Source organism: Rousettus aegyptiacus, unplaced genomic scaffold, assembly GCF_014176215.1.
Source record: "Rousettus aegyptiacus isolate mRouAeg1 unplaced genomic scaffold, mRouAeg1.p scaffold_m13_p_7, whole genome shotgun sequence".
Taxonomy (NCBI): domain Eukaryota; kingdom Metazoa; phylum Chordata; class Mammalia; order Chiroptera; family Pteropodidae; genus Rousettus; species Rousettus aegyptiacus.
In genome coordinates, this window is record NW_023416310.1 from 99,765,112 (window position 1) to 99,784,536 (window position 19,425).

The window sequence follows — 19,425 nt, forward strand, 5'->3', positions numbered from 1 at the left end:
AATAAATGTCCACTTATTTGAACATGTTTAAGGTCAGAAAGGCTGAATTCTCCATCCCAAGCTAGAGTTAGAAGAGGAAGAAGATTTAGAAAGATGATATTTGTGGAAAAGATAAGCTTGCTGCCATAGGCCTCTTCCCACCACCTTCTCCTGAGTGTTCCCTGACAGAGGCGATTACTGCGTCCATTGGGAAGGTGAGCGCAGGATGAGGCCTGGGGGTAAGGAGAGGATGCCTGTTGCTGCTTTTGCAAATGAGGCCATTAGCCTGAAGTAATTCAAGGTAAGAAAGTTAAACTTCAGGTCAGGGAGATAAAAATAGCACAGTGGAAGAGAACATACCTAACTCTGGATACCTGAGTACCCACTAAATTTTGTAAAAGCAGAGATGAGAAACTAAGTTTGCAAGGGACCTCTATCAGCAAAGAGAGCCCTAGGCTGGATGACAATAGTCTACATGCCTAATTTCTAAGCAATCCCTTGAACTTGGAATCTGGTATATCAGGAAGTGGACTGTGAAAGCTGTGCATCCTCGGAGGGGCACATATAACCCCACCCGCCTCAGAACACACACCAGGGATGGCCACCGAGGGCGCCACAATGGGACCATTGTCCCAGCCAGGACAATCAGGTTTCCATTGCCCAGGCAGAGGGTCCTTACCAGTTTTGTCCAGCAGCAGTACTAGTACTAGTAACCGTTATGCATTGTTTCTTTTCTCTACTTTCTAAACAGAAAGTGCTATGATGTTAACTCCTTCCTTCTTCACTACTGAATGATGATTGGTTTGGGAATTTTTTAAAAAACTGTTTTTTAGTCATAGGTATAGAAACACGTACCGTGAGGTTCTGGTGTCAGGGACGCTGACTTGCATGGGCCCTTTCCAAGATCCAGTGTGCTCTATTTTTGTGTCATGGGAGAGACAGGACACAGCAGCCGGAGGCCTGGACTACTGTCCAGTCTGGGGGTTTACTCCCTACACTCGGGTATGGTCCTGATGCTTTCGGTAGGGTCCGTGGGTACCAGGTCTACCTCTCCATCTGCCTACCCCCCAGGAACACCCCGCCCCTGCTACACCACGTTTCAGCATCTGGAGCTGTTGATGGTTGATTTTATGTGTCAACTTGGCTAGGCCACAGTACCCAGATATTGGTCAAATATCAATCTAAATGTTGCTGTAAAGGAATTTTTAGATGAGATTAATATTTAAATCAGTAGACTTTATGTAAAGAAAATTATCCTCCATAATGTGGGTAGGTCTCATTCAGCTCATTGAAAGGTAAAGAGAAAAAAGATGTAGGTCCCCCAAGGAAGACGGAATTCAACCAGCCTCCAGTCTGCCTTTGGACTCCAAGCGCCAATGTCGGCTCTTCAAAGGTCTTTAGCCTGCCAGCTTATTCTGCAGATTTTGGACTTGTGGGCCTCCACAATCACCTGAGACAATTTATTAAAAACATTTATATACACACCCTATTGGTTCTGTTTCCCTGGAGATCTCTGATAATACAAAAGCCTGTCTTTAATCCAAAGTAGAACTATGTGATTGAGAGACTGCTCTGCTCCTTGCCTGGAGGCCAAGACGACCCAGCACTCGTCACCACTTGGCTATCTCACTTACCCCAGGTCAAGAGTGGTGGCGCCAGAAGGAACTGGGAGGTCCCAGAAGCAGGCTGAATCAGCTGCTGTAGAAGCTACAATCTGAACTTGTGTTCTGTGAGATTAAACGGCTAGAATTCTCCTCAAGTTCATCTTGCAGCAAAAAGAACTGCCTGAGTAGGAAAATGCAGTGTTACAACTGTGGTATTACAAATAAGAAAACAAGTTGTAAAGTTGAAAGAAATTTCCTAAACTTTCAATAACAAAAAAATAAAGACTGTATCACCTTTCTATTCTCTCTATAGACATTTGAATTATGAAATTAGCCTTTAACATCTGATAGTTTCTTATAATTTGTTCTCTCATTCTAAGTAACTTCCTTGTCTGTGCCAATTTTGTATTTATGATATAATATTATTTTTCCTTAAACAGGGCCTTCCACATTGTATAAGCTTCAGGCCCCACCATACCCAAATGTCTCCTGGCCCTATGTCACCAGACCATTTAGATCTGAAGGGAAGAACTGCCCATTATCTGGAGATTTTGCAGCTGAAACTGGACTTGTCAGCTGAACAAGACTCAAGAGTATGAGTGAGTTTTCCATGATTGTGTCAGGATTACTGAAGTGTGTGTACCAAAATCGGTGTGAATATGTTACAGAACCATAAAGATGATTGCGTGAAAACCACCGCTTGTATAGTCAGCGCCATTTCCCTTCTTTTCCTTCCTAACAGAAGTCTAAACCCCTTCACGTAAGGCAGTAGATAAATAACCCTTTTTCTCTCTAGGTGAAGCAGAACTAGAAGACCCAGACAAGGCTGTTTTCTTTCCGCTTTCTCATTGACATCACATATGGTTACAAAGTTTGGCTTCTCCAAACTTTTATATTCTGCTTTTTTATGCTTGATATTTTGGTAAATACTTGTCCTGCATGATTTTAAGTATTTTAAACTTAAAAAGTTTCCAGAAGTGCATAAACATCTATCATAAGCATGTATTATTATTTTTTAACTGTCTTCCCAACCTTTACCTTTATAAATAATGTCGCGATGCACATACATGTGCACAAACCTTTATCTAGATTTCTATCTTCTTAATATAGACTCCAGAAAGTTCAATTTCTATTTCACAGGAAGCAGAAGCTCTATAGCATATTGGCTGCAGTTGCAGGTTTTGGAGTGACAGACAGGGGCCTGAACCTCAGCTTTGCCATTTTTTTAATGAATAACTCTGGACAAGTCAATAATTTCTCTAAGCCTCAGTTTCCTTACCTGGAAACAGATGAGACCAGTCTGTAGCTCACAGCATTGTCTGTGTGTTAGCAGAGTCTATGCCCACAAGCAGCACTTGATATGTGATGTGAGAATTATCACGGCAGAGTAAGAAAACAGCAACAGAATATTTATCCTGAGAATTTAAAAAATGTGGAAAAGTAGAAAGAAAAAATGTCAATTACTCATATTATATTAACTTTTCACATGTTGACATTTGCTTTAAATTTTTGCTTATTACTCATTTAAAAAAATAACAAAATCACAGATAAATATAAGCCGAAGTACAACTTTCCCAATCGTAGCAGGTTCACAAGTTCAGTTTCGTGTGTTTTCTAAAATCGCCTTTGTTTAACAGTTTGCCTGAGGACTTCTGAGTCACTTCTGTTGTTGCCACCTATACGCAAAGTTACTCATCCTGGGCTCCAAAACTACGAATTACATCAAAATGCACACAAACTACTGCTGCTCTTCATTTTTGCTCATACTTGTTTTGTTCTCTGGGACCGTTTCTTTCCATCCTAACACTAAAATACATCAATCTCTCATTTCTTCAGAGTAAATTATATTTACGTTCTCTGTTGCAGTTAGAATGAACAGGGAGCAGTTGGTCAAAGTGTTGCAAAGGACTGTCGACTGTGTGGCTGTCAAGAGGCCTCCTCAGGAAACATTCAAGTTTGTTTGGTTAACCACAGTCCCTGGGCTGGCCGTCGGGCTCAGGCTCAGGTGCCTGATTCTGCAGGACCCTCCAAAAGAGAACTGCCTCTTAGGACAGAATCACAACATTTCATCTCTTGAAGTAAACTCCTAGGGCCAATTTTGAAATTTATGGAGAAAATATCACTCCCTGTGCCATGCCATTCCTATGCTATCACTCCCCCAAAAGAGATAAACATAAGAATCCAATTTGAAGTGAGAAGTTGCCTGTGTATATAAAATTAAGATGAAAAGCTCTAGAACATATTGCCAAGTGTACTTCCAGGAGAGAGGTACCAACTTAGGATGCCACTGGTTGTATACCAGTGCCTGTTTTAATACACGCTTGCCAACACTGGTTGTCCCTGACATAGTTTTAGTTAGTTTGCAGGCCAACAGCCATTCTTGTTGTCTCAACTGGCATAAAATGACATTTGGAATGCTCTTTCCATCTTTGGGGTGTATTAACGGTACCATGTCAATATCAATGTTACACACCGTTCTAAAGAAGAGGTTTTTTAGTCTCTGTGAGGTTCTACAGTAAGACGGCTGATGAATGACCCTCAGCTTTATCTGAGAGAGAGCTCACTAGACTCCCCTAAAGCTGAATTTGGAAAGACTTTTTGCCTGATAAAAGTATGAAAACACTTTCGATTCTGACCTAGAGCACTAGGTTATAATCTTTCTCAAACCACATGCACATCCTGTGCTTAAAATACTTGAACACAGAGCTCTAGTTGTGTCAAATTTTATGCACCAATGAGAACTTCAATTATAGCATATAATTTTTAGTAGCTATTATCATAAGAAGAAAATAAGGCTTGGGAATATAAAGGAGTAAAATAGAATGGAGGTTTTTATGATAAAGACTTGGGAAAGAGGGAAAAAAAGCTGAAAGGGGTTAAGCAAGGCTCAGAGCTCACCTTGATTTTCGCTGGGAAGAGAGAGCTACGTGTACAAATCTAAGAGGATATCGATGGATTGCTTGTGCTTAGGTCTCAGTCACTCGCACCGTAACAGGGCCAGGCAAACGGGAGTCAAAAAGTCTGAGTCATCTACTCAAAAAAGAATTAAACATTTGTAATGAAAAGCAAATAGGAAAAAAAAAATGATATGATACCCATGACAAAGCAAAATGAATTTCCAGGCATTCTCCTGAAGCTTCAAGGAAGGGTAATATTACATTTTTCCATTACACATAAATTAATTGTATAGTACCAGTTACTGTTAGTTTAAAATATATTAAATGCAGTTGATATTCTTTTAATTGGACCAAGTTGGATTTATTTTATATTGTTGAATATGAAAGTTTTAGAAGGGCGTTCATAGAGTTTCCTGTGACCTTGGTCTTGGCAACTCTATTTTTCTTATGGTTTTAATATTCTCAACCATGCATTTTTCTTCTACTGTGGAATTTAGAGAAGGGTCTCCACATAGTGAGTGAAGATGAGATTACCATGGCTTTCTTAATCCTGCTGTGGTTTCATTTCTACAAGTAAAATCCAGTCAGCACAATGCAAATGTGTTTCCATTTTTCACTTGGGAGCCATTAGAAGCCATTGCGGATTGTGCAGAAGAGACTGCTTGTGTGGATTGTTGGGGACCTCGTCTTGCCTTCTAATCATCTGATTTGCTTGATATGCTCAGTGCATTGCTCTTAGGCTTCATGGCAGTTTCCTAATATCCCTTTCTCTGCCCCCTTCTTTCCACCCACATTCATGCACACATCCTCTTGTTTGGAGTCATTTCTCACACAGCCATTTCGACAGAGCACTCCTTGGCTACCAACTTTTTTCTCTCCCATTTTCCTGCTTCATCCATCCCTGCCCTCAATCAGCATGCCTGTCTGGATCCTCTAATCCCAAACCACTGAGCATTACTGGAGAAAGTCCTGCAACAAAGAGGTCAAATTGACAGGTTAATTTCATGAGCTTGAACATAAAACTGATATGGCTTCAATTCAACAATTAGTATTTATTAGTTATGTGACCTAAGGCAAGTCACTTAATCTATTAGAATTTCAGTTTCCTCATCGATCAAATAGATATAATAAGACCACCTACTTAGAATGCTAAGCGCTGGATATACAGCTGGTGATCAATAAATATTAAATGTTATTACCACTTCATGACAATGATGACGAACTAAGCACTCTGTTAAGAACTATATTATCTCATTTAATATTTACAACTATTGTTTGAAGGTGAAGGTATCTCCATCTTATAGGTGAGAAAGATGAGGTTCCCAAGGTTGCTGGATCACAATTGTAGGACTCTAGCACCAATTTTCTTTCTCCCATACAACACTGCACCCTAAATGTACATTTTATTTATTTGTTTGTTTGTTTGTTTTATATTTTTTATTATGGTGACATTGGTTAATGAAATTCAGTAGGTTTCAAGTATATAATTCAACGGTAACTCATATAAATTTTGCATTGTGTGTTCACCACCTGTAGATTTCTGTCACCACACATTTGACCCTCTACCCTCTAGTAACCATTAGTCTGTTGTCCATGTCCATGTCCATGTCCATGAGTCTCTGTTTGTCATGTTTGTTCACTGCTTTTAGGTTTATATCCCACATATAAGTGATAGCATGTAGTTTTCAACTTTTTCTGTGTGGCTTACTTTGCTTAGCATGATTATTTCAAAGTCCATCCATGTTGTTGCAAATGGCAGTATTTATCTCTTCTTATGGCTGAGTAATAATATTTCATTGTATATATGTACCACAGCTTCTTTAGCAAATCATCTACTGTAGGACACTTCGGTTGCTTCCATGTCCGGTCCACGATGAATGCTGCTGCTATGAGCATTGATGAGCAAATATCTTTTTAGACATTAGTTTTCAAGCCTTTGGGGTAAATATTCATTATAGGGATTGCTGGATCATATGGTAGATCAATTCTTAGTTTTTTGAGGAACCTCCATACTGTTTTCCACAGTGGCTGTACCAATTTGCAGTCCCACCCACAGTGTATGAGAGTTCCTTTTTCTCCACATCCTCTCTAGCATTTGTTATTACTTGTCCTGTTAATAACAGGCATTCTAACAGGTGTGAGATGGTATCTCATTCTGGTTTTGATGTGCATTTCCTTAATAGCTAGCAATGTTGAGCATCCTTTCATATGTTTGTTGGTCATTTGTAGGTCTTCTTAGGAGAAGTGTCTGCTCAGGTCTTCTCCCCAGTTTTTAATTGGATTGTTTGTTTTTTTGTTGTTACTGAGTTGTATAAATTCTTTGTATATTTTAGATATTAGGCCCTTATCGGAGGCATTGCTTGCAAATATATTTTCCCATTTGGATGGTTGTCTCTTTACCTTGTTGGTGGTTTCTTTTGCTGTGCAGAAGCTTTTTAGTTTGATATAGTCCCATTCATTTATTTTTTCTTTTATTTCCCTTGCCTTTGAGTGCTTTGAGGAATAGAAAGTTATTTCTTAAAGTAGTATTTACTGAGCTAAATACCAGGAACAGTGCTGCCTACCTTCCTTGTGCCATCTTGCTAAACTCTCACAACACCTCTCTATTAATACAATTGTTAATTATACACATAACTTTAGGGAGCCCATTCACCGGTCCAATGAGAGGTTTAGGCACAGAGGAAAATCAATTTTCCTGCTCAACCAGGGGAAAGTTCTAGGGGTTGTGTGTGCCATCTGACCCATCTGCAAGCCTAACAGGTGCTGGCAACCTGAAGCTGCAATTCTAGTTTTTTCCTGGCTTCGCTGCCAACTTATTTTGTGCTGTTTTTCCATCTCCCTCAAGTTGGAGCACTTTGAATTATTGTCACACAGATGCCAATGTTTCAGTGGTAAGAAAATGTAATTAAAATTAAGTTAAAAGTATGTCAACAATAATGCACACTGGGAGAATTACTGGTGTTTTCTGGTTAGATATTGCACTTTGTTTCATTGTGGGATTCAAATAAACTCATAAATATTGGATGGTATATGATAAATATCCCTTCTTAAGACAGAATACAGATTCTTCATAAGTGCCAAATAGATGAGATTTATGTACCTCCTGGGGAACATCCTACACTGGAGCTTTATTCAGTGCCAAGACTAACTCACAGCAAATCCTCAGCATGGCAGTGAGGTAGCTCTCCTGAGCTCACAGGTGTCATATAATTCAGGAGGGGTCTTAGTGGAACACTAAGCTGGAGTACTGAAAGTCAGACGAACGAAAGAGAGGCAAACAAATGTCCGGCTGCATGAGGAATTGAAGACCCTTATGGGAAAAGGCTCCTCCCCAGGGAACGAGGAGCCCGGCTCCATGGGTTTCACCCAGTCACAAAGCTCTGTGATCGGAATGGAGAGCACGGCACGGTAGCTGGCCTGCCACCTGATGCTTCTAGCTCAGCCTCACTCCCATGAATTCACATCTCAGTTTTAAAGAGGGTGGAAACTGTCAATCAAATACTGAAAGTGCTATATTGCTAAAATAAAACAAAACCTAACTGGGTAGCCACTTTAGGACAATGTACCACCATAAAGTGGTGGAGGCACGCTCCCCCACATCACCCCAGACTACCACACAGCTCCAGCACCTTGAGAACTCTGGCATGCTGCTGGCAGTCCCCAGGAGAGCTGGTGGAAGTGGCAGTAATGGATTACGGGAAATGATAGTGTTTAATGGAAAAGCAGAGGCATGCCTGGCGTTAAGTGTCAGCAGTTTAGAGATGGTTTAGATCTAGACAAGACAGTGGTATTCACTGGACTCGATGGTGCCCAAGGGATGACCATACACAGCAATTAACTACAGTGACTGACTGAACTTGCCTGTAAGCATATGGGAGACCCCTCTATTACTATCAGGAATGATGGCAAAAACTTCACAGGAGGTCATAGCAAGGGAAGTTAGCTTATTACTTTAACCATGACTCCACACACAAGTGACCCAGTGAGGTGGCTGCCTCAGGCCCCAGGGAACTATGTCACATAATAGTATTAATTATAAAAGTATGTGCCACAAAATAGATCAAAGATCTAAATGTAAGAACTGAGACTATTAAACTCTTAGAAGAAAACAAAGGGGGAGAATTTTATGACACTGAATTTGGCAATGATTTCTTGTATATGACACCAAAGGCACAAGCAATAAAAATAAAAATAAATTCAAATACACTAAAATTAAAAACTTCTGTGTATCAAAAGACATAATTAACAGAGTAAAAAGGCAACCTATGAAATGGGAGAAAATATTTGCAAATCATATAGCTAATAAACAGTTAAATCTAGAATATATAAAGAACTCATATAACTCAACAACAAAAGACAAATAATTCAATTAAAAATGGGCAAAGAATATGACTAGACATTTCTCCAAAGATATACAGGTCAATCAGCATATGCAAAGATTCTCAACACCACTAATCATTAATGAAACACAAATCAAAACCAAATGAAATACAACCTCACACTAATTAAGATGTCTGCTAAAAACAAGAAAAAAGAAAAAGAAAATAACAAATGTTGGCTCGGTTGTGGAGAAACTAAAATTCTTGTGCACTGCTGCTGTGAATGTAAAATGGTAGAGCCACTATGAAAAACAGAATGGGAGTTCATCAGAAAATTAAAAATAGAATTAACTCATGCTCTACCAATTCCACTTCTGGGTAAATACCCCCAAAGAACTGAAAGCAGGGTGTTAAAGAGATGCCTGTGCATTCTTGATCATAGTAGCATTATTCCCAAAAGCTGAAAGGGGGAAGACACCCAAGGGTCTATCAGTGGATGAACAGATAAACAAAATGTGCCATATGGACACATATGATGGAATCTTTTCAGCTTTAAAATGGAAAATTCTGACACATGCTACAACATAGATGAACCTTGAGGACATTATGCTCAGTGGCATAAGCCAGTCACGAAAAGACAAATACCGTGCGATTTCAATCATGTGAGGTGCCTCGAGTGGTCAAATTCTAGAGACAGAAGATAGAACAGTGACAGCCCGGGGCTTGACACAGACAGAAATGGAAACTGTTCAATGCACAGAGTCTCATTTTGGAAAGATGAAAAAGTTCTGGTGATTGGCTGTACAAAGATGTGAACAGACTTAACACCACTGAACCACACTTAAAAATGGTTAAGATGGCCATTTATACATTATTGTATGTATTTTACCACAATTTAAAAAAATTGTGCCAACTTGAGAACATTCTTTAGAAACTGAACTTTCTTCACTGCCACCTGGGACCAGGGTGGCGGGGCACCTGCTCTCCTTGCCCCACCCAACCTTCTCGTGACTACAGAGCTTGAGGGACTGAGGGTGGTTCAGAGCACTAATTACAAACTTGGGGAGACCGGAAATGTCTGGAGATATTTTGGTTGTCACAACGAGGGCGGTACTAACAGGATCTGCTGGTAAGAGGCCAGAGATGTTGCTACACATCCCACAATGCACCACACGGTCTCCCAGAATAAAGAATGATCTGCTCCAAAATATCAATAGTGCTGAGGTAGAGAAATCCTGGTTTAGAGCAAGCCCATTCCTCATTCAGGGGAAAGTTCCTACCGGTGAGGGGTAACTGCATTTTCACAGGCAGAGGAATACAGGTATCCGCAGATCATTCATACTATCTTTCCTTTTTCCCACAAGCTTTCAGCCAGATTTTAACGTACCCCCAAAAAGACGTCTAAAAAGCATCTGGTTTTGTCCTCAGTGAATATGTCCCAGATCAGCCATTATCCTTCCCAATCTTCAGAGAGCTGAAGCCTGAGAAGAATGACAGAAAAAAACTGTTATCTCTGCAGGCATGTGGTGAATCTGTCTTGGCCATGTGTGACAATTTGATCCACACATCCCGCTTAGTCACATGGCCAACTCCACTGCACAGATGTGGCCTGCCCCCATTCGAAAGCTTCACATTAACCTTTCTTTGAGTTAGAAAAAACCATGGCTCTCCTCCAAATTGTTGTCCAGAAGAGAGCTGGGTTGAAGTGTTCAATTATTTGGTTCACAATGGAATGTATTAGTGTAACCACAAAAAAAAAAAAAAAAAGAAAGAAAGAAAAGAAAAAAAGCTGTTTCCCCTGGCTAATATGCAAATTCTCAAAACCAGACAATTAAATTAGGAAGGCAATAAACTTCCTGCTCTATGGGATCATGTCTAGGTAGAAATCGGGAAACATGTTTTCCTTAGAATACACTATTTCCAAATAAGTGACAACACAGGGATCAGAGACCCAGTCATAAGATGTCCCTTTCCTTTTTCCTGTCACAGGGCACTTATAAGTGCAGAACCTTATGCTACCTTAAAATTACAATTCTTAGACTGTTAGAGCTGCAAGGGTGAACTGTGGAAACTCTTTGTTTTTATGGACGAAGCATGAGGCCCAGAGGGTGAAGTGATCTGCCTAAAGGTCACCGAGCTAGTGAGCAGGAAGGGCTCTTTACTCTGAAGTGTGCCAGGTGCTGCATTCTGATACACGGTTCTTGCGCGGCTCTTCTCACTGCCAGAGCCTGAGCAAGTCAGGACCAACGATGGAGAGAAGTAGTGTGTATACCTGAAGTTCTGGTGCATGGATTAGTACTATTTAGAATTTCCCTAAGTGAACTCTAAGTTGAATGAAGTGAAAAGTAATGCTTTCTTCTTTGTAACATCACTCACTATAGGGCACTTAAGTTTTTTTTCCCAACATTTTATTATGAAAATTCCAAATACACAATGTTTTAATTGCCCTCCTACTCATTCTGTCAGTGAAGGAGGCATTCTCATCCTTGGGCTATGGGAATCGCCAAACACAGGACACCTGACACTGGACAGATGAGAGTAATTAGTCACATACACTCACCACCTGGGAGAGGAGGCCACCACATGTCATGCAGAGCCACGCAGGGGTTTCATCCAGAAACAGAGTGAACAAGCAGAAGCTGGGATGTGGGCTTTGCAGTATCAAGAGGATGAGGTAGTCCCCTGGCCCCTTGGGAGGATGTGATTGACTTGGTCAAATAATTCCTGAGACTGGCAGGAAACGGAAACCGCCTACTCAGGGATAAGCAGGTACTGCATCTGTCCTCTAGATAAGGAGGGTTATTAGGCTAGGAGACCTTATCCACGAGAACAGAGCGGGGAGGGGAATTTAAGGCCATTTGAGGCTCTCCCAATTTTACCAGATGTTAAGGTAGCACAAAATATTAAAGACTTACTTTTGGGCCTTATACTATACATGGTAGTTGAAAAAACTTTACAGTGAATACCAAATATCCACCGCCTAAGTTCTAGCACTGACACTCCATCTGTCCATCCATTGCTTCATTCTGTATTTTGTTTCAAAGTAAATTGTAGACAATAGTATACTTCCTCCTAAATATTTCACCATGAAAATCATTAAGCTAAATATTTGTGTATTATATCTTTCAATGAAAATTTACCTATAGTGAAATGCACACAATTTAAGTGTGTATTCTGAGTTTTGACAAATGCATATACCTGAGTAACCGAAACTCCTATCAAGACAGAGAACATTACCATCATCCCAGAAAGTTGCATTGTGACCCTTCCCAGTCAACTCCTGCCCTCAGTTCTCTCAGAGGCAACCACTGTTTCAATTTCTTCGGTTATAAGTCAGTTTTGCCTGTTCTAGAACTTCATATAAAGGGAATCATATAATACATCATCTTTTGTGCAAGTTTCCTGTCACTGAGCATGTTTTCCAGGTTCATCCATGGCGTGGTATACATTGGCTGTGTGTTCCTTTTTACTGCTGCATAGTATTTCACTGTATGTATGCACACTGTATGAGCATTCAGTTTGTTATGGATTCTTCTACTGATGGACACTTAGGCTGCTACGTACACTTGAGTAGAAGTACTTCTATGGACATATTTTCATTTCTCTTGGGTAAAGGCCTAAGAGTGGTTTATAGCATAGATGTATATTTAGTCTCATAAGAAACCAAAAGGCTCTTAGGCTGATGGTTGTACAATTTTATACTTCTATCGACAATAGGTGAGAATTCCTGTTGCTCCAAATTCTCACCACTTTTTGGTAGTGTCATTCTTCTTATAATTTATAATTTATTTTTTAATTGAGTTTAAAAGTTAAGAAATACATGTGGAAGAAGGCACGATATCAGGAATCACGCCGAATTTTTGAAGAACATTACCCTAAGCCTGTTAACTTGTCATGAGACATGTTCCTGGTTAAGTGCAGGGTGGTACTGATCCCATTTTCTTTGACATATAAAAGTTGTGATGTCCCTGAAACCTAGTAAAGATACTTGAGAAATTAGCAATCAGGAGCTATAGCGATTGAAGCCATGCCATGCAGGGCCACAGTTATGTTTTCTGACACTTCTCTAAGGGTACTTTCTGCTCATATAACCATCTGCTGATGCCTTGTGACATGCCCATTTAATGCTGGTCTGCAGACGTGGGAGCCTGCAAACCCTTCGGGGGTCCGAAGAAGGTGGCACACACACAGGCTTGCACTATCAATTTGTGACCGTTCACAAGCAGAAAAGGTGAAACTAAAGTGAGTCTTCTGCCTTCTATCACTGAAGAAGGGACCCTTGGAACTGAGCAACTTACAGTGTAGAGGTAAAACTGGCTTGGAAAAAAAGTATGGAGCCCTCTCTTCCACTAAAAGAAAACACTAGCTGGCATGATCAGTGCCAAAAGAGACAAAGCAGAATAAGAGAGAACTAAGCATCCAGACGTAAAGAATGAAGTGACTCATTGGTAAACAAATAGGGTTCCCTGAGGACGGGGTGAAAAGGAAAGAAACTTTCAGGCCCATGTGTCCAAGTATGCTCAGGGTCTCCTCAGCCCAGGACTACGATGAGCAATGACAGTGAGGATAACCTACAGCATGCGCCCTCACAGAACACACAGAAGAGGTGAATGGCAAAGACAGAGACTGAGGCTAGGGAGTAAATACCATGAGCAAGGTGCTCTTGTCCCTCGCAGAAAAGATCTGAGAGGCAGGGCCAGTTTCAAAGACAGAAGATAGGAGACCAAAGGCCATAGCGGCAGAACAAAGAATGGTCCTATCTGCCGTTACCTAATCCAGGGCGCAGGAGATGAAAAGGCAGAGGTACTTTGGACATTTGAATGCAAATGAAAGAACTTCAATTTAGTTTATTGATCATCATCAGTTTAGTGCAATGATGAGCCAAAAAAAAAAAGGCAGGGGAGTGGTGTCCTGAAAACTGGATCTGGAAAGATGAGTCATAGTTCAAGGTGAGCTTGATCAGCAGAAGATACTGATGCTTCTAAACCAACTGGCAGAGAAGTCAGAAATCTACTGCAGCACGCCAGGCGAAAGGAGGTCAGAGCTCGGACTGAGACAGCAGCAGAAAGGCCGGAACACAGGAGACAGACGGAAGAGATACTGAGGGTAAAAATACCCAGGTGTTTGTTCATCACCAAAGGGCTGAGACACACACAGTGCTTCTCAAGGGCAAGAATCCTGCAGGTCAGCGCAGAAACAAAGAGCTGCAACTCTGTTGATCCCAGAGGCCAGTGTGGAAGAGAGTGAGTGACAATGTCAAGGCCAACCTCCGCCCTAGCTGCCTCACTCCTTCAGACACAGAAAACACAAGTGCTGATATGCAGCGGACATACTTGCTGTTCCCTCACTCTGAGGACACAGGCAAGAGAAAGGTGAGGTTAGTCAGATGGGCAAGGATGCTTTGAACTATCGCCTCTCACCTTCTTCTCTCCAGTATCCTCCCAACCATCTGTGCTTCTTCAATCTTTTCTCCTCCTGGAAGGCAAATGATGGTCATGTAATCCCTAGTCCCACCAGGCCCCCACTTAAACAACCTCCAAAACTTTCCATGAGGCTCAGGATAAAATCCCAAGACCCCTTTCTGGTCTCCAAGGCCCTGAGTGATCTGACCTTGACCTCCCTCTCCCAGATCTCCTAATAGCCTTCTTGTCCTTACTCACGGCTGCCTCTGGTCATGCTAATTCCTTGAGGAAGGTGCTTAGCATTCCCCCATAAAGTTCCCTTCCTAGAATGCTCTTTTCCCCACTCCAGCCACATCCGCCTCATCCCTTAGGTCCAGGTGGCTGCCCCACCCTTCTCTCACCATCCAGTATCAACGAGATTCCCTCTATTCCCTTGCATACCACCTTGTTTTCCTTTCCCAGCATTTATCACAATTTGTAGTTATGTACTTATTTGACTTTAATTATTTAATGTCCATCCTCCTCATTAGCTTGTGAGCTCCATAAGGCAGGGGCCGTGCTTGCCTTGTTTACTGCTGGTCCCAGGGCCTGGCAAAGGCTGGAGCAGGTGCTCATGGTATGAACATGTCAGTGGAATGGATGGATGGCTGAATCCTGAGCTCTGGTTTTCCATGGCCACCTCACCTCCCTCGGCAGCACATCTAATAGCTCACTGGGACCAGTCTGCATTTCAGACTCTTTTCTGAAAAGAAGGCTAGTCTTTCAGAAGGAGGAGCTGATCACTTTCCTGGGATTGGCTGAGTCTTCCCACACAAGTCTTGGGTATGTCACTCTACTGTGATTTTTCCTGGGAATGTAAAAACTCCCTGTGCTAAATATTTTCCTGGCCCTGCTAGGTAGGAAAGGCTTCCCAGAAGCACAGACAGGTGTAAAACAGAGATAAGTGGGTTTTATCTTTACTGTAGTTGCACAGGAGCTGTGCATATTCCAAAGTTCTAGTTAATACAGACTTTGGAAGATAAAAACACTATTTTAAGAAGAACCCTTCATATTACAATGGCATTTCTGAAGTGACAGCTTCAACAGCTGTAGGGATTAGTACAGACAGTGTGAGACATGGCACCATGCTATTACACCTAAACACACATCCTTCAAGGGCCTAGCAGTGGAGGATGCCAAAATAGGGACCTGGCAGCCACAGGCCGGTGAGTGATGCTGCATTATACAACCTTTGGGTGTGTCTAAACTGATACATTTAGTGAGCGTTTCTGTGTGTCAGCAACGCCTGGAAATCAAATCGGTGTAGACCGAATGAGACCATCCTTGCCAGGTGAATCAGCTGATGCTCAGGTTGTTAGAGCAGGGGTTCTCAGCCATGCTGCATGTTAGAATCACCTAAGGAGCTTTCGAAAACCCTATTGTCCAGGACAAAGCCCAGATCGATTCCCTCAGAATCTTCAGGATGAGACCCAGATATTACGGCTTTGTAAAGCTCAGATGATTGCAATGGAAAGCCAATTTTGAGAATCCCTGTCTAAGGGTTTTTGTGATTCAAAGGAGTAGACTGAATTAATAAGTCAAGTATTTCATGACTCCAAACATAAACCACAGCCTACTGCCGCGCAGAGTTCATCACGTGAAAGGAGAGAACCAAGAGCAGAGCTGAAGCTAAGTGCACCTCCTCTGAGACCAGACTTCTAACGTCGAACCCTGGTTTTACTACCAACCAGCTGTGTGACCTTTGGCAAGTTGCCGAAACCTTCTTTGCTATTTTTCTACCTTGTTTCAAAACATTAGTACCTAAATATTCCTGTAACTGTTCCACATCATTCATGGAGGAAGGTCAGGAGCTGGTAGAGAACTGCCGGGAGTTTAATGAGCCCTAACAGGCCCAAATGCATGAGAACAAAAGTCGGGACCAATAGAATTGAAATTCAAGTACCTTCATGGGAACTATCTGGGAAACAGAGACATGAGGTCTTGTACCTGAATTAAAGTGCTGATAGGAACAGAATCATTGTCTCCACAGAATGCCTGAAATGCATGGGGGCCCAGAGACAAAATATATAAACCTAGGAAGTAGGATTTCATTTTGAAATGTATCTAATTGTGCAATCTATACATATGAGCTGGGCACACAGAAATTTCTCTGCCTTCCCTCCCTATCTTTCTGAATTGTTCTTTATACTATAAATATGGTTCATGGCATTGAAACTCTCTCATTATGGCCACTGAGGTTCTATTAAGTTGGTCCTCTGGCAACCAGGACACACAGGCCAACACAGAGTAGTTCTTCAAGAGCAGGCATACAACTCTGAACCTGTCAACAAGGTCCAGAGAATGGCGACTGAGGTGCTCCCCTACATCTCTGTTCCTAAGAGGCCCCTGAGATCCTGGCTGCTATGAACAGGGAGTCTGTGTAGACTCCTCTGATTCCGGGGCCTGTCTCTTTCACCTAGAGAAACTTTTAACTAGTGATCATGAAGTAGAGGAGAAAGTGACTCCAGTACAAACAGGGAAGAAGGAAGGGGCATGTGCTACTACGACTGAGCATGTGTGTGCGCACGTGTGTGCACATATGCATGCAGACTGAAGGTGGCTGGGTAGGGAGATAGAAGTAGCCACCCACGACTGTCCCAGCACATTTACAGGTGCATCAGACTAAAAAGAACAGGCTGGCTATAAGACTGAATGAAAAGAGTGATCAGAAACCCAAGCTGAACCTCAGCTTATAAGTGGAGTGCTTCTGAGCCAGCTATGCAATCTCTCTGAGCCTCAGGTTCCTCATCTGTAAAGTGAAGATGCAGTAATAGTGCCTACCTAGGATGGCTGAAAGGATTAATGGGATATTTGTTAAAGAACTCAGCACGGCACCTGGCACTGAGGCTCAGAGAGGTGAGGGATGTACTCTGGAATGAGGATTCAATCCTAGGTCTCTTCATGAGTCAGCAGTGAGGCTGTTTCCCTTCCCCCTTCATTTTCCCGCTTTTCCTATGTTTTCCCTTGGCCTACCTCAACAAGAATTCAACCTTGGAAGGAGTCAAGTTCTAATACCTTTGTTCCTATTTAGGTTTCAGGGAAAAAGATTGATTTCAGATCCTTTTGTTCCTTTAGGAGATGATGTTTCTAGGAAAAAAAACACCTTATGAAAAAGAGAGGTTGAAGTTTAAGAAATGATTTGCTTTCTGAATAGTTCCCACTTATTGAGTGTTACTATGTGCCAAGCAATGTGCTTGGTAATTTACCAGGATTCCCTCATTTCAGACTTATGAAAATGGTCTTCATGAGGTAAACAGCTATAGATGTTTGGCCCTGTGTTATCTCTTGCTCTTCTTTTTGGTTACAGCACTCCAGTGTTCCTCCGGAGACTGCTCTCTTCCCTATTCCTAGCCATATGATACATGAGGAGTTGACATAGCCTTGGCTGCAAGGGGTCATGTGAACCAGAGCTGGCCAATCAGAACATCCTATTTCCTCGGTCATGGTGATTGGCTGAGGAATGGGCATTTGACCTAGCAAAGAGAGTAACATACAGTGAGATGTTTGCTGAGACTGCTCAGAGAGAAGCACAAGCATTTATCCTCTCTCGCTGGATATTAACCTGGGAGGACAGAGATATAAATGTAGCTGCTGACAACAGCAACGGGGAGTTGAAAATGGAGTCTACAGAAAGGAGAACAGAACCAAGAGATGAAGAGCCGATGCATTTGGCTGGCCTCATTTGAATTTCTAGATTCAACTCTGCCTGGAGCTAGCCCTACCTCAAAGCTTTTTATATTCCTATGCATCTATGTGTATATTTATGCATGCACGTATATGTACGCATGCATGTATGTATGTGTATTCTGCCAGATTAAGGTAGGTTTTCTGACACTTGAAACTAGAGATTCTTACCTGTTGAATTTATTATCTTCACTTTACAGATGAGGAAGTTGAGGATGAGGAAACTGAAGCTCAAAGAGAATAAGCAACTGAATTTCTTCAGGCTGAAAGGAAGTGACCCCAGATAGTAATTCGAATCTAAAAGGTAAAACAAAGAGCACTGGTAAAGGTAATTATGAAAAACAGTATAAATGCATATTTTCTTCTTCTGATAGCTGATTTAAAAAGCAACTGCATAAAATAATATGCATATAATGTAATATTGGGCCTATAACATATAGAACTTTAAAATATGTGTAATACACTTGCCAATGACAGCACAAAGGAGGTAGGTGGGAGCAAAGTTGTACCGGGCTAAAGAAATTACTAGAAATGGTAAAGCAATAATGCATTGCTGCATTTATAATTTTAATAGATGTAATATGTACAAAAATAATACCATAGAAAGGGTAAATGAAATAGAAATTTATAGAAATAACATTTATTTACATCATTATATTAAGTTAATATAAAATTAAGTTAAACTCATGGACATGGACAGTAGACTAGTGGTTACCAGAGGGTAGGGGGAAGGGGGAGATAGATGAGGTAAAAGGGGTCAAATATGTGGTGACAGAAAGAAATCTAACTATGGGAGGTGAACACACAATATAAATATTAAATATAAACACAATATAAATAGTTTCTTCCCAGAGGGCAGAATTCTAAAGGCTTCTGTACTTTCATAGGTCCTCCGGGCAGTACCATTTAATTTTGGGCTATGAAATAGTGTTATTTTTATATAATAATGCCAAGTGGGAGACTGATTTACAAGTATTTTAAGTACTTCAGTAAACACAGCTTTATTTATGTTGTACAGTGTTTATTTGAGGTTAAGTATGTAAAAGAGAGATGCTTTTCATTTATCTAATAATTGGTATAATCATCTTAACCTATCTGACCTTTGAGAGATTTTAGGTTTATTGAATAACAATTATCTTTCCCTCCTTCTAAAATTAGACTATTTACCCCTTGGCATTAGAAGAAAGATCATAACACTGAGGACACTATTGAAAGCTAAGTGTCCACTTTGATACTGCTCCTGTCCAATACTCATTAATATTTTTTGAAAGATTGAGAACTGCATAATTATCTGACTAGCTTTATTATTGAAGAGTTGTTACTGACATCAGTACCATATAATTTTTAAAAAGTAATGATTGTTTTTCTTATAGAAGCAAATGCATCACTTTTCTAAAAAAACTAATTAGTTAGGGAAAAAGTTAAATGTATAGGAATTATATACCAAAAATTAAAACAAAAATCAAATAAGATTTAAAAAATTTGGCAGATGAAATATGGT

General features: G+C 40.9%; 1 long non-coding RNA gene across 3 annotated transcripts in view; it reads right to left on the reverse strand.

Moving 5' to 3' along the window:
- The window catches only part of LOC118605473, a 52,850-nt gene that overhangs the window by 13,391 nt on the left and 20,034 nt on the right, over positions 1-19,425 (reverse strand). For 2 of the 3 annotated variants that reach the window (XR_004952173.1, XR_004952174.1), the window contains exons 2-7: positions 18,096-18,221; positions 14,220-14,274; positions 10,187-10,280; positions 4,482-4,613; positions 2,863-2,998; positions 1,614-1,764 (exon numbers count right to left, since the gene is read on the reverse strand). This is a non-coding gene — a long non-coding RNA (uncharacterized LOC118605473). Of the gene's footprint in view, positions 1-1,613; positions 1,765-2,862; positions 2,999-4,481; positions 4,614-10,186; positions 10,281-14,219; positions 14,275-17,213; positions 17,302-18,095; positions 18,222-19,425 lie in introns of those variants that run through there. The other variant, XR_004952175.1, reaches the window with a different exon arrangement.